At 44.2% G+C, this 13,788-nt stretch overlaps 1 protein-coding gene across 4 annotated transcripts in view; it reads right to left on the minus strand.

Annotated features, from left to right (window-relative positions):
- The window catches only part of LOC108709442 (metabotropic glutamate receptor 4), a 257,543-nt gene that overhangs the window by 198,254 nt on the left and 45,501 nt on the right, over positions 1 to 13,788 (minus strand). The gene's annotated exons all lie outside the window — the stretch shown is intronic.

The following is a 13,788-nucleotide window of genomic DNA, read 5'->3' on the forward strand; positions in this document are numbered from 1 at the left end:
CTAGAAACTTTGCCATTAAGAGTTATTCTGGACTCTAATCATGCAGAAACTGTTTCATTTGAATAAATTGGAGCACAGGAGTTATTCAATTCAATTCTGAGACTTGTTCCTCTCATTTAACAGAAATTTCTAGTACTTTGTGTGCTCTTTTAGTGAGCCACGTCTGGCAAGTATTCCAACTTACCTCCATGAATTTCGTGGATGTTTTTGATGAAAAAGGAGCAGATACCCTTCCTCTTCATCGTATATATGACTGCCCTATTTACCTTCTTCCAGGAGCATCTATTCCGTTTGGTCAGATCTATCAGTTATCCAAACCTGAACTAGCAGTCCTGAAGAGCTATAATGATGAAAACCTTAAAAAAGGATTTATCCGTCCATCCACTTCTCCAGCTGGTGCTGGTATTATTTTTGTAGAGAAAAAAGGATCACTCACTTCGACCCTGCATCGACAGCTCAATTCCTTTACCATAAAGAATCGTTATCCTCTGCCGCTAATTTCCGAGTTCCAAAATCAACTTGAGGCTAAGATCATTTCCAAATTGGACCTACGTGGAGCATACAAACTACTAACAATCCATGAAGGCGACGAGTGGAAGACAGCTTTTCGATCTCGCTACAGCCATTTTGAGTATCTTGTTATGCCTTTTGGCCTTTGTAATGCACCCTCTACTTTTCAGCATTTTGTTAATGACATTTTCAGAGACTTTCATGATCATTTTGTAATTGAAAATTTTCTTCATCCTGTGGCTTTCTTTTCTGAAAAACTTCCATTCTCATTTATGTGGATCACCGAAATCTTGAATACTGTATGAGCATACTCTCAAGCACCTAAGGCCTAGGCGGCTCCTTGGGCATTGTTTGTTTCCTGACTCAATTTCCATATCGCATATAGGCCTGGATCCTAAAACCAGAAACTAGATGCTCTTTCTCACATGTTTTTTGAGAAAGATGCTAAAATCCTACCTGATACCATCTTGCATAGTGATGGTCAAATTTGTCCCAAAAAACGCATTGAAGTCAGTGGACATCAAAATTATTTTGATGCACGTCAATTTTAGCCAAATACATTAAAGTCAAAGGGTGTCTGAATAATTTTGACACGCGACAATGTTTTTGTGTGCGACTATACTATAATTTTTTTTTCAGTGCAACAGAATTCATTCGCCCATCACTAATCTTGCATCCTCTAAATTTTTCATTACTACAAAGTGAACTGAAGTAACGGAACACTCTTCATCAACATTACCTTCTGACCTTCTAAGTAAAGATGGACTTTTGTTCTATAGCGATGCGGTTGTGGTTTCGACTGGACATTCTTAATGATAACCTTTTGGCGGGACACATGGGTCTTCGCAAGACAATTTAATTAGCTAAAAGATCTTTTTATTGGCCTGGAATGGTCAAAGACTGGAATAGGAAAGTCATTTCCTCCAAAGTTTGTGCTTGTTGCACGGACTCTCACTCTAAAGCACAGGGTTTGCTTCGCCCCTTGCCAGTTCCAAACAGACTGTGGGGTCCGGTCTCCATGGACTTCATTGTTGAGTTGCCATTGTCTCAGGGGTATAATACCATCTTTGTTCTGGTCGATCGGTTATCAAAAGATGGCTCATTTTATTCCCCTTTCTAGTGTTCCGTCGGCACCTGCTCCTGCTAAAGTCTTTATCAGAGAGATTGTACATTTATATGGGGTACCAGATGAGGTCATTTCAGTCTCTGAAGATAAAGTTGGCGCTTTCTACTTCTTTTCATGTGAAATCCAATGGACAGACAGAGAACCAATCAGACAGTGGAACAATACTTACATTGTTTTTCTTCTTTCCTTCAAGATGATTGGTATAAGCTCTTGTATTTTGCAGAATTTGCATACAATAATTCCTTGCATTCATCCATTAAACAAACTCTTTTTTTTGCCAACTATGGCCTTCATTCACGGGTCCTTCCTAACTAAGTTCCTAATTTCTGTACCAGCAGTTCAAGACAGACTTTCTTTTATTGCGGACAATTCCCTTAAGATCCAGCTAACTATGAAGCAAGCTCAGAACAATTTAAAAAATTCTGTCTACTTGTCATATTAAACTCCCTTGTCCTTCAAGGAAACTTGGACAAAGATTTATAGGTCCCTTTCCGACCATCAAGCAAGTAAATGAAGTGGTTTTTAAGTTGAAACTACCATATTCTTACAAGATCCATCCTGTTTTCCGTGCTGCCCTGTTGAAATCTGTGGTCAATAATTGGTTCAGATGAAGGACTTCACAACGTCCTGCCTCCATTAGTAGAAGGTGTGGAAGTTGAATCAATTTTGGATTCTAAGAGGAGAAGAGTCCAGTACCAGTATTTGGTAGGGATGCACCGAATGCGCATTTCATATTAACGAGACACCGGGGCCTACAGTCGGTTGCAAGGTTATTACTGACACTGAGCGTTATCTGATTATTCTGATTCCTGGTTTGACTCACCTATCTTCTGAATTAGAATTTGCTGTACCAAGTTCATAAAATATGTAGGGAAGTAGTGGAGCAGCTAGCGATACCCATTCCCAACCCCACAGGAGAATGGTATTAGCTGTGACCCATAAACATTTGTTGGGAAGTCATCTGGGATGTGATAAAACCAAATAACCTATTTAGCAGAGGTTTTTCTGGCCAGAGTAAAAAAAAATATGCGTATTGCCCAGAGTGTCAGCTAACCTCTCCTATACCTGCCAGTACCTCTGTATATCATAGAGGTTCTTTTTGAATGAATTGCTATGGATTTAATTTGGCCATTGCTGGTGTCTTTTAGAGGACACCCATGTAGTATGTACTGGTAGTTCTGGATTATGCCACATGCTATCCAGAGGCAATTCATTTATGGAATATATCCTCTAAAACAGTGTTGTTGATGTTCCACTGAAGTCTGGATGACATTAAAAGGTATCAGAACTAAGATTAATAGGCAGGCCCATATATTGTTGACACCTCAGATTCAAACTGTAAAACTCCTGCTTTGTTCACACCTGTAATCTCCTGCATTGTTCACACCTGTAAAACCCTGATTGGTAAAACCTTTAAATGATCACACCTGTAAGGCCCTTCATTGTTCACATCTCAGACTGTAAGTGTCCACATGCTCACATCTCAGAAAAACTGTTGGAGTAGCACTAGCATTGTGTACTGTTTATTTTAGAGTGGCCATGATTGGTTACTTGCATAGTCCTGTGTCCTGTCCTGATCTTCCTATGTGTGCCATATTCTGCATGCCCTATGCTGCCTCCCCTATTTAACCTGTGTGCGCCAAACTCTGCCTGGCCTACTCTATCTGTACGTTCCATACTCTGCCTGCCCTACGCTGCCTATGTTTACCATACTCTGTATAAGGGTGCTCCAATTAAGTGAGTTGAGAAACTTGCAGCAGTGCCCCAGAACTTTAAGAGCCAAAATTCTGGTTACCAAATTTGCACTCTCTGCCCTAGTGATGTGGACTCCTCTGGCTCTGGTATGATGAGAATCGGAGAGTGGGTACAGCAGCACAAAAGCCATTTCAGGTCAGCAGAGGGGTAAGAATTGCCCCTGAATCTCCCTGCACTATTATGTTTGTGTGTACCATACTCTGTCTGCTCTGCATGCGTGTGTCAATCTCTTTGTTTGTCTTTGGGTTTGTTCTGGGAGTTTGTTGGCATTTGGAAATGTCTTTTAGGGGGCCCCAAAGTGTTTAATTACGTGCTGGGGATAGCTATGCTTATCATTAACCTGAATATGTTCTTAACATTTCTTGTGATAATATGCGGGAGTGGTCAAAACTGGCTTCCATTTTGGCTCTCCACCACATAGCCCAAAAAATCCTGTCCCTCGGTACCACCAAGTAGGACAGCCCTGCTTTATAACAATTGCTAAACAACTGGTACACATGTTCTCTCGCACTGGTATTCCCAAAGAAATACTTACTGATCAATGCATTTCATTTATGTCTAAGGTGACAAAAGATTTATGCTAGTGGCTAAAAATTACACAGCTAAGAACATCAATATATCATCCTCAGACAGATGGGCTTGTAGAGAAAATTCTTAAAAGGGTTATGAAAAAAGATAGCAAGTACTAGGACTGTTTTCCATCAGGGAAGTACCCCGAGTTTCTAACATTTTCAGCAAATTAATTGTAGGAGTATGTTATAGACCCCCTAATGTAAGTGAGGAGGAGGAGGCGGGTAATTTCCTGATGCAAATAGAAAAGGCTGCTAGTTTGGGGAAAGTAATGATAATGGGGGTTTTAATTACCCAGATATTGACTGGGACAACAGTACTGCCAGGCCAGCTAATGGGGACAAGTTTATAAACTTGTTGCAAGACAAATTTATGGCACAAGTTGTTGAGGAGCCAACCAGAAAAAATGCTATACTGGATCTAGTGATCTCTAATGACCCAGAATGTATAGCAAATGTGCAAGTAATTGAACCCCTGGGTAATAGTGACCATAATGTGATATGTGCAAAAACCAAGCTTTCAGAAAAGCTAATTTTAGTGCCTTGAGGGCTGCCCTTCAGAGCATAGATTAGGGCATTATGTTTTCATCTAAAACACAGAACAGAAATGTATGTCATTTAAAATGAGAGCGAATTATTTCTGTTCTCAATTTATTCCCTGAAGGATTAAATGGAGAAGCACTAAGAATTACCCTATATGACTTAATATACAGTAGAAGTAAAAAAGTTAATAGGAAAGAAGAAAAAGGCATTTAAAAACTACAAGTCTGTTGAGACAGAAGCTGCAGTTAATGAATATGAACACTATAATAAATGTTGTAAAAGAGCAATCCGGAAGGCAAAGATAATTAATGAGGAGCGTATTGCGGCTGAGGTGAAGACTAACCCTAAAATTATTTAAAGTATTTTAATAGTAAAAAGATGCGGGTTGAAAGTGTTGATCCTTTAAATAAAGGTATCAATATGAGTCAGAGTTCCCAGGCTCACTTTATAGCTGCACTGTTGGCTCAGCTCAATCTAGTCAGTGGCTGACTCATGATATGATTCATAAAGCTTTAATAAAAATGAATGTGTCACGATCGGCACCCTAAATCCAGAACCAGTGCTAGGCTCCCTGGTCTTGGCTCTTGCTTCTGCCTTTAACAGATGCCTTTCACTTTGGGAGGAGCCCTCAGCTAATTGGATGCCGCCAGGTCTTAATAAGAGAGAAGCCAAGCAAAGGTTCTGGATGAGCAAAGGGGCATGGTCATTAGCAAGGTTTTGGATGGAAGGTACAATTCAAGGAGCAGACAAAAGTGTAGTCGGACAGGCCGGGGTCGGTGCAGGCAGAATACATGCAAAGTCAATCAATCAGGCCAGGGTCGATACAGCATTCAGGTATAGTCAGGCAGGCAAGGTTCAATACTGGTAGAAAGTATTCAAGAATAGTCAGGCAGACACAGATCAGGATAATCAGAGTTCAGAGTAGTCAAGCAGGCAAGGGTCAGATTTGGCAGCGTTCAGAATAGTCAGGCAGGCAGGGGTCAAAACAGGAATCAAACACACCCAGGATACTAGCAAGTAGACCTAACAATGGGCAATGAGTTTGTGCACAGAGCGTCATGAACCTCACAACGCACCAAAACCCGGAAGTGCCAGCCCCTATTTCTGATTTTCTCAGATTCACTTTCAGCTGATGTCATTCCAATATTTAAAAAGGGATTACGATCTCGGCCTGGCAATTAAAGGCCAGTAAATTTGACATCTGTGGTGGACAAATTATTTGAATGCTTATTAAGAGATCACATTCAAAATTGTTTCCTAGTGAATGGCATTATGAGAGGCAATCAGTATGGCTTTATGAAGGATAAGTCATGTCAGACAAATCTGCTTGTTTTACATTATGAGGTAAGTAAGATGCTGGACAGTGGGGGAGCAGTAGATGTGCTTGATACCCTGGCCCCACAAATGACTGCTTTCTAAACTAAGGTCTGTTGGGCTTAATGAAGTAGTTTGCACATGGATAGGAAACTGGCTACAGGATCGGGTACAGAGGGTGGTTGTTAATGGTACATTCTCTACTTGGAGTAAGGTTCTTAGTGGGGTCCCTCAGGGCTCCACTTTTATTAACTTGTTCATTAATAACTTATTGGAGGTTATTGTGAGCAGGGCCGGAACTAGGGGTGGGCAGAGTAGGCACGTGCCTAGGGCGCAAAGCTGAGGAGGCGCCAGGCACGTACCTGCTCTGTCGCCTACCCCGTGTCCGGTCCCGTCTGCTGCTGGTGGCGTGCGCATAAATGCTCTTCTGCATATTTCGCGCATGCGCGCCGGTGTGAAATTTCGCGCATGCGCAGTCAAGCGCGCACAGAGCCGGCGCTGTGGCCCGCCAGGTTGCCTAGGGCGCCTGGCCGGGTTGGCCCGGCTCTGATTGTGAGTAATATATCAGTGTTTGCAGATGACACAAAACTGTCCAGCCCAATTAATTCCATCCAGGATGTGGCATCCTTGCAACGGGATCTTGACAAACTGGCAATCTGGGCAGCTAAGTGGTAAATGAGATTCCCTTTCTACAGTTGGGCACAACCTGTAACAAAGAAACAAGTCAGAGCATTTCTGGGTATTGTGGCATATTACAGGAGGTTTATCCCAAATCTTGCCACCATTTCAGCATCTTAATTGACTTAACAAAGGGTAACAAATCTGTATTGGTCAAATGGTCCTGTGCTGAAAGCTGCTCAATGTGAACAGCCATTATTGATTAACCTGATTTCAGCTGCCTCTAAGTCTGACATGGGGTTAGGGACTGTCCTGTCAGAGGTAGTTGATGATAAGGAACACCCAGTGGTGTTTTTGAGCCAAAACTCACCCCACCTGAGAAAAACTGCAGTACTGTAGAGAGTCTGGCTATCAAGTAGACTCTCAAATCTCTAAAGTACTATCTATTGTTTTGCCACTTTAGTGTAACAAATACTTACCTGGTGCGGCAGGGATGCCTGCTGCACCATAAGCAGGGACGTCCGTCACGCCGCACTGATTCTACTCAAGTGCTGGATATCTGGATCTCTGTCAGGCTTACCGGTGTGATCCAGGCGGAGAAGGAGCTGGAGCTGAAGATCTTGAACTCACAAGCGCCTCACACAACCACTACCCACCTGGGATGGAACAGGGAGCAGGGTTGTGGAGAGTAGCCAATGAGACTATCAAACGCGGTACAGAGGATAAGGCAAGGCCGTAGTCAGGAAGTCCGAGGTCAGGGCAGGCAGCGAGGTTCGTAACGATAAGACAAGCAGAAGAGTCGAGGCAGGCAGCAGAAATCGTAGTCCAGGTTCAGGCAGGGTCACAACAGGCAATTCAAGTAGTAAGAGATGCTAGGGTTTCAGTAATAAACCTAATAACCAGGCAATGCATGTTAGTCTGAATCTGGTTTAAATGCATATCTTTTGGCGCCAAACTAGCGTCCTCACGCTGACGTCGCGGAACTGACGCCAGCGCGTCCGTCATAGGTGTTTCCGCCTACGTCCCTGCGCCCGCGACCGTCGCCGTCACCACCGCGTCAGCGACCGTCGCCGGCGTCCGCGTCACGCGCCGGCGCGCATTACCGCGCCTGCGCTGAACGGAACGCATGCGTACATTCTTACATTGCCCCCCATCAAGGAGCGGCCTCAGGACGCGACAACCAGCAGGCTTACCAGGATAAGTTCCATGAAATCTGTCCAACAACTCAGGAGCGTGGATGTTGGATGCCGGTTCCCAAGAATTTTCTTCCGGACCATAACCCTTCCACCTCACCAGGTACTGGAGCCGTTTGCCTCTTAATCTGGAATCCAGGATCTCTTCCACCTCAAATTCCTCTTGACCGTCAACCACCACGGGAAGCGGTGGAGGAGCCGAACGCCCAGGAAATCGGAACATCGAGACTGGTTTTAAAAGAGCAGCATGAAATACAGGATGTATTTTCCAGGATGCTGGAAGTTTAAGCTGGAAGGCCACAGGATTGACTTGGCGGATGATAGAAAAAGGACCCAGGAAACGTTGACCCAACTTCCTACTGGGACAAGAAAGCTTAAGGTTAACAGTTGATAACCACACACGGTCACCCACCTTGAACTCTGGGTCGCTTCTCCGCCTCCGATCAGCGTAAGTCTTGAAATTTTGTTGCGCCTTCCTCATGTTTTCTTGGAGCCTTTGAAAATTATTCGATAGAAAAGTTAATCTTTCCTTGACAGCGGGAACTAAAATATCAGAAACAATGGCAGAGGGAAAAGTTACTGGATGAAGACCATAATTTGCGAAAAAAGGGGACTGATTAATTGATGAGTGATGGGAATTATTATAGGCAAACTCCGCAAAAGGAAGAAGATTGACCCAATCGTCTTGGAGGTAAGAAGAATAACATCTCAGGTCACCAAAATAATCTCTTGGCCAAGACAATAGTTTTCTTTATACCTGGATGACCTGCCAATTTAGACTCATGACTATTTTTAAGAACCTCCAAACGCATTGATTCTGGGACAAAAATCTTGCCTTGATGAAAAAGAAGACCTTCCTTAGGCAGTAACAATGGTTCAGAAATGTTTAAAGAAGCGTCCTTAATTCTATCCACCAGGGTTGGTTGAAGCAGAAGAAAGTTATTAGAATTTAGAATTGTCTCAGGAGCCAAGGAAACCTCGTTTTCAGAAGAAAACATTCGAGATAAAGCATCTGCTTTAACGTTTTTTGATCCAGGTCGGTAAGTAAGATGAAAATTGAATCTCATAAAAAATAACGCCCATCTTGCTTGTCTGGGTCTAAGCCGTTTAGCTGAACATAAATATTCCAGATTCCTGTGATCAGTAAAAATGAGAATCGGATGTTTAGACCCTTCGAGGAGGTACCTCCATTCTTCAAGTGCCAGCTTGATAGCGAGTAATTCACGGTCAGCCACATCGTAATTACACTCACTCTTGGCCAGTTTACGAGAAAAGAAGGCAACAGGATGAAGATCCTCTTGAAACCCAGTTCTCTGAGACAACACAGCACCCACCGCAAGTTCTGAAGCATCTACCTCCAGAATGAAAGGAAGGGAAACGTCAGGATGGTGAAGAATTGGACCTGAAGTGAAGAGTGTCTTCAATTTCTCAAAAGCCTCCTGAGCCTGAGAAGACCAAACAAACTTTTGATTATTGCGCGTCAGTTCAGTGATTGGAAGAATGACTTGAGAAAATTTTTTTTATAAATTTTCTATAAAAATTTGCAAAGCCGATAAAACGTTGAACGGCCTTCTTAGAAGATGGAATCGGCCAATTAAGAATTGCAGAAATCTTCCTTGAGTCCATCTGAATACCCTGAGGAGAAATACAGAACCCCAAAAAATCTACAGATGATTGTTCAAACACACATTTCTCAACTTTAGCATATAACTGATGAGTGCGTAGACGGGCCAGAACCTTCTTCACATGAACTCTGTGTTCTTCCAAAGAATTAGAAAAAACAAGAATATCATCTAAATAAATGATGACAAATATATCGAGGAAGTCCCTGAAAACGTCGTTAACAAAATGTTGAAAAGTTGCAGGAGCGTTGCAGAGACCAAAGGGCATGACCAGGTATTCAAAATGCCCGTAACGAGTACGAAAAGCTGTCTTCCATTCATCGCCCTCTCTTATTCGGACCAAATTGTAAGCGCCCCGAAGATCCAATTTAGAAAAGATCTTAGCCTCCGCCAATCGTTGAAATAGTTCAGGAATGAGAGGAAGTGGGTAACGATTCTTAACTGTGATCTTGTTCAAATCCCGGTAGTCTATACACGGCCTTAATGAATGGTCTTTCTTTTCGACAAAGAAAATCCCAGCTCCTGCTGGAGAAGAAGACTGTCTAATAAACCCTTTAGCCAAATTTTCATCTAAATAAGAACGAAGTTCCACAAGTTCTGACTCGGATAAAGGGTAAACTCGACCAAACGGAATCTGGGCCCCAGGAAGAAGATTAATAGGGCAATCATAAATGCGATGAGGGGGTAACTTGTCAGCCCCTTTCTTATTGAAAACGTCCAAAAACTCCCAATAAGCCTGAGGAAGAAGTTCATGAATTTCCGAAGTAGGGGATAAAAAACAGACCCTCTTTGAAGAAGAAATACAACGAGAAGAGCAGAAATTTGAAAGAAATTTTACTTCACCGGTAGCCCAATTGATGGATGGGTTGTGCTTCTGTAACCAAGGTAATCCCAGAATAACGGGGAATAAAGGAGAAGACACCACATCAAAGTTCATCATTTCAGCGTGCCCTTTATTCAACAAAACAAAAAGAGAGACGGTCTCTTGCACCACAGGGCCTGAGGTAATCAGAGACCCGTCAGCCACCCGGAGAGCTACGGGATTCTTCTTGGCTTGGAGCGGAATCTGGAACCGTAGTGCTACTCTATTGTCCAGAAAGCATCCGCTGGCCCCAGAGTCAAGGATTGCTTGGAGTTCTACCCGTTGGTCTCCCCACTGTAAAGACAAAGAGACTGTCAGGAGAGGCACAGGAACATGGCAGGGAGTGAAGTCTTTTTCGAGCAACTTCTTACCCGCTGGGCGGACCGGACAACCCCGAAGCAGATGGCCTGCTTGTCCACAGTAAAGACAGAGATTCAGTCTGCGGCGTCTGAGGCGTTCCTCCGGAGATAAAGCAGATTTAATAGCACCAATCTGCATAGGCTCTGGGGCTGTACTGAAGACAGGCGGAGGCATGGCTGAAGAAAAGGTGGACGGCATCCGAACCGGAGGAGGAGCAGATGGTAACATCCAGGTTTGAGATGAAAGACCCGCTTTCTCCGCCTTTTCTTCCTCTCTACGCTCTCGGAGCCTCTGATCAAGCTGGATAGCGAGGAGGATGAGGTCTTCCAAACTGTCCGGAATGCCAGTACGGGCCAATTCGTTCTTCAACTCAGAGGAAAGTCCGAAGCGGTATTGGTTTTTTAGTGCGGCAGGGTTCCATTCTGTGTCATCTGCCCATTGCCGGAACTCCAACGTATAATCCTCAGCAGGACGGACCCCTTGCTTCAGGGCATGTAAGGCAGCCTCAGCAGTAGCGACTCTGTGGGGATCATCGAAAATGACCGCCATTGCGTCAAAAAAGGAATCCACCGAAGCCAAGACTGGACTGTGGCGGTCCATGAGACGAAAGGCCCAGGTCTGTGGTTCTCCCGTGAGAAAAGAGATAATAACCCCGACCCGGGTTTGCTCAGTAGGATAGGTGTGGGGCTTTAAGGAGAACAGCAGCTTGCAGTTGCTCCTGAAATTCCGAAACAGCTTCCGGTCTCCGGCAAACTTCTCTGGGAAAGCCACCTTGGGTTCAGAGATCTCCGATGTGATGACTTGAACCTCTGTTGGTGCAGGAGGAGTGGCAGCAGAAGTGGAAGGGAGAGCCGCTGGCGGATGAGATCTGATATGCTCCTGTAGCTGAGCATATCCACTTTGCAGCTCCCGGACCGCTTGCGTCAGAGAGGACAGCTGCTGGGTTAAGACAGCAAACGGAGAGGCCCCTTCAGCTGGATCCATTTTGGGCCTGGTTATACTGTCAGGCTTACCGGTGTGATCCAGGCGGAGAAGGAGCTGGAGCTGAAGATCTTGAACTCACAAGCGCCTCACACAACCACTACCCACCTGGGATGGAACAGGGAGCAGGGGTGTGGAGAGTAGCCAATGAGACTATCAAACGCGGTACAGAGGATAAGGCAAGGCCGTAGTCAGGAAGTCCGAGGTCAGGGCAGGCAGCGAGGTTCGTAACGATAAGACAAGCAGAAGAGTCGAGGCAGGCAGCAGAAATCGTAGTCCAGGTTCAGGCAGGGTCACAACAGGCAATTCAAGTAGTAAGAGATGCTAGGGTTTCAGTAATAAACCTAATAACCAGGCAATGCATGTTAGTCTGAATCTGGTTTAAATGCATATCTTTTGGCGCCAAACTAGCGTCCTCACGCTGACGTCGCGGAACTGACGCCAGCGCGTCCGTCATAGGCGTTTCCGCCTACGTCCCTGTGCCTGCGACCGTAGCCGTCGCCACCGCGTCATCGACCGTCGCCGGCGTCCGCGTCACGCGCCGGCGCGCATTACCGCGCCCGCGCCTGCGCCGAACGGAACGCATGCGTACATTCTTACAGATCTCTGTGCGCCGTGCCTTGGCGTGAATTAAAGGTGCAGGCGCAGTGGCGTGATGACGCCAGCGTGCAATGGCACGAATTTTAAAAGGTTTAAAAAGCTCATTCCAATTATTGTCCCTTGTCCATGATTGGTTTATCCTGTGGTGCTCCTGAGTTTTTGCTATCTGTCCTGATCTGTTTTTGATTCTGATTGATTTCTTTTGTGACCCTTGCCTGGCTTTCACGATTCTACATGCTGTATCCTGACCCCTGCCTGATTACTGACTCCGATTCTGTTTTACCCTCTGATTGACTTCCTGGTTTGACCCTTGCCTGCCTGACTACGTTAACTCTCTGCTTGCCTCGACCAGGCCTGATTTGACTACTCTATTCCCTGACGCCTTCTACTTCAACCTTCTGCCCAAAGACTTTACTATCCGGTCATGCCCCTTTGCTTGTCCAGGACCCCTCGCCTTGCACCTCTCTTTTTAAGACCTGGCGGCATCTGAGTAGCTGAGGGCTCCTCTCGAGGCCAAAGGCAGAAGGCATGAGCCAAGACCAGGGTGCTAGGTATCGGTTCTGAATTTAGGGTGCCGACCGTGACATTTAGGTTCATTACAGACCATGCCTCAAAAAGAAATACAAGAGTAACAAAGTGGTTCCATACAAAACTTCAGCTTCACTGTTAAGTTTAAGGCAGGAAAGTGGCAACATAATGGTCTCTCTAGAGTCCACTGTCTGATGGCTAAGTAGCCAACCAGACAGGCTTGAACAGAGGGGCAATATGTAGAACTGTGTTTGGGAAAACTCTAGAGGTAAGGTACAGGTAAGGTGCAGGTAAGGTGCATATCTCCCAGAAGGCCCTATGAAACCCAGCAGGATATGATCAGGATAACAGATGTTGTGAGCACAGGGGCTGAGTGATGAGTCTTATCCTGATGAAGCGTAGTGCAGCCACAGGAAGCAGGATATCTGGTTGTGAGAGACTGCTGCTTTAAAAAATGGGGACCTGCTATGCACAACTTTGAAGACACTGATCATTAAGCACTGATAACTGTTAAAGGGTTGATGAACCTCTGGACTGATACTATAAGTTTAATAGGTAAAATATAGTATTTAGAATTATATGCTCTTTGGTTTTAGTTCTTCTTTAATCAGCACCTCCAGTCCAGAAACTGTGGACTACTTGCTGGGCTTTGCCATGCAATTAATTCCCTATAATTAATCTCTTAGACCTTGCATTACATTTCACACAAAGTTTTTGCATAATGTCTAGGATAACAGATTGCTTATGGTTGATTTTGTTCCCCCATAAAATAATTTCCATACATGCCCATGGCTGTAGAAACTAGTAATTATACAGATGTCCTTAAGGGTGGCTCACCTTTAAGTTAACTATTTTAGTAGTTAGTATTTTATAGACTGGTTAGTTCTGGTTAGTTTCATCTGGCCTTCATTTTTTCTTTTTTATAGTTTTTGTTATAATCGCCCTTTTCTTCTGCTGACTGTTTCCAGCTTTCAATTGGGGTCGCTGACCCCATATAAAAATTTTTTTCTGTAAGGCTACTTTGTATTACTCATCTTTCTATTCAGGTCCTGTCCTATCCATATTCCACTATTTAATTCATATCAGTGCATGGTTACTAGGGTAATTTGAAATCTAGCAACCAGACAACTGAAATTGCTGAGCCCTGCTAAATAAAAGCTAAATAACTAACAAAACACACAAATAATAAAAAATGAAAACCAAATGC

The sequence above is a fragment of the Xenopus laevis genome, chromosome 2S (assembly GCF_017654675.1).
Source record: "Xenopus laevis strain J_2021 chromosome 2S, Xenopus_laevis_v10.1, whole genome shotgun sequence".
NCBI classification, from domain to species: domain Eukaryota; kingdom Metazoa; phylum Chordata; class Amphibia; order Anura; family Pipidae; genus Xenopus; species Xenopus laevis.